Here is a 2,638-nt window from a genome sequence, read left to right on the forward strand (position 1 = left end):
TCAGAGGCATCTTCCTCTGCGTGGTTCAGGACTTCTGCTGTCCAATGAGCTCAGGGAAAATGCGAGATGAAAACAGTGCCGGTTTCTTTTTCTATGAAGTGCACACACTGCCATGACAACTGATTGTGTGTGTGTATATTCTATGTGCACGTGTGTGCATGGAGGGGCATGTCCATCAAGAGCAACTCGCATGAGAAGTTCACTTTTTCCTTGCCTCTCATTGACCCGCGACAAGGACAATGACGTCCTGGAAATCCTAGAGCCACGCAATTTCACTGCCAATTAATTATTCAAAACAGTTATGACTGCCTTTCATGGAGTGTGTGAAATGTGTATCCAGCAGAGTGTGTGTGTGTGTGTGTGTGTGTGTACTATATCATGTAAAAACATGAGAGTTGCAGGGAGCAAAAGGTCAATGCCGGTGTGAGGGTGTTTATGTCCCATCACAATAAAGGCTCCAACATAATAACTGGATGAGGCGTGACATTGTTGAAATCATCTTTCAATAATTATTTTTGCGCTGACCTTTTTTAAACATCCTGATCAGCAGAAATGTTATCATTCTTGACCAACATTGAAATTTTAATTATTAGACTTAGACTTCCTTTTATTGTCATTCAAATTTGAACTTTACAGTACAAATAAGAACGAAATTTCGTTGCATTAGCTCGTTGTAGTGCAGGATAAAAGAGCAATAAGGTGCAGATATAAATAATGCAAATAAATATATATATATATATAAATACATATATAAATATAAAAATGCAAATACATTATGTATTAGTATTATAGATCAGCCACTAGCTTAGGTGTTTTCAGTTACCAAGAAATAATGTCTACATTTGTCTGCTATAAAATTCTCTCTTATTATGTTATTATGTTATGGTAATTACTTGTAAGACAAGAATTAGGGGCCGGAATGTGGTAGCCATTTTTGTGTTATTCATATTTCTGTAATCCTGCATATACAATTAATTAATTGTTGTTTGATGACTACTTGGGCCTACTGAGCTACTGTACTTTGGTGTTGGTCATGGTGGTGTTTCATGAATACTTGGGCCTACTGAGATACTGCACTTTGGTGGTGGTTGTGGTGGTGGTGTTTGATGAACAATTGGGCCTACTGTGCTACTGCACTTTGGTGTTGGTCATTATGGTTTTGGTGGCCATTTTTGTGTTTTTCATATTTCTGTAATCCTGCATATAAAATGTATTATTTGTTGTTTGATGAATACTTGGGCCTACTGCGCTACTGCACTTTGGTGTTGGTCATTGTGGTGGTGTTTGATGAATACTTGGGCCTACTGTGCTACTGCACTTTGGCGTTGGTCGTTATGGTTTTGGTGGCCATTTTTGTGTTAATCCTATTTCTGTAGTCCTGCATACAAAATTAATTAATTGTTGTTTGATGACTACTTGGGCCTACTGAGCTACTGCACTTTGGTGTTGGTCATGGTGGTGTTTGATGAATACTTGGGCCTACTGAGATACTGCACTTTGGTGGTGGTCGTGGTGGTGGTGTTTGATGAACACTTGGGCCTACTGTGCTACTGCACTTTGGCGTTGGTCATTATGGTTTTGGTGGCCATTTTTGTGTTATTCATATTTCTGTAATCCTGCATATAAAATGTATTATTTGTTGTTTGATGAATACTTGGGCCTACTGAGCTACTGCACTTTGGTGGTGGTTGTTGTGGTGGTGTTTGATGAACACTTGGGCCTACTGTGCTACTGCACTTGGGTGGTGGTCATTATGGTTTTGGTGGCCATTTTTGTGTTATTCATATTTCTGTAATCCTGCATATAAAATGTATCATTTGTTGTTTGATCAATACTTGGGCCTACTGCGCTACTGCACTTTGGTGTTGGTCATTGTGGTGGTGTTTGATGAATACTTGGGCCTACTGTGCTACTACACTTGGGTGGTGGTCGTGGTGGTGGTGTTTGATGAACACTTGGGCCTACTGTGCTACTGCACTTTGGTGTTGGTCATTATGGTTTTGGTGGCCATTTTTGTGTTATTCATATTTCTGTAATCCTGCATATAAAATGTATTATTTGTTGTTTGATGAATACTTGGGCCTACTGCGCTACTGCACTTTGGTGTTGGTCATTGTGGTGGTGTTTGATGAATACTTGGGCCTACTGAGCTACTGCACTTTGGTGGTGGTCGTGGTGGTGATGATGTTTGATGAACACTTGGGCCTACTGTGCTACTGCACTTTGGTGTTGGTCATTATGGTTTTGGTGACCATGTTTGTGTTATTCATATTTCTGTAGTCCTGCCTATAAAATGTATTATATGTTGTTTGATGAATACTTGGGCATACTGCGCTACTGCACTTTGGTGTTGGTCATGGTGGTGGTGTTTGAAGAATACTTGGGCCTACTGTGCTACTGCACTTTGGCGTTGGTCTTTATGGTTTTGGTAGCCATTTTTATGTTGTTTATATTTCTCTAGTACTGCATATATTATTAAGTAAATTATTTATTTTTTTAATTGCCATCTGTGGAGGTATCTTCCCTCCGGGTTCTCTGGACCACTAATCACCGACATGACAGCTCCTTTTCAGGGTTTGAACACTGGTTTATTTTCATAAATCGTGCCAAGTCTTTTCTGTGCTTTTCAGCAGTTCTC

Source organism: Entelurus aequoreus, linkage group LG06, assembly GCF_033978785.1.
Source record: "Entelurus aequoreus isolate RoL-2023_Sb linkage group LG06, RoL_Eaeq_v1.1, whole genome shotgun sequence".
NCBI lineage: Eukaryota > Metazoa > Chordata > Actinopteri > Syngnathiformes > Syngnathidae > Entelurus > Entelurus aequoreus.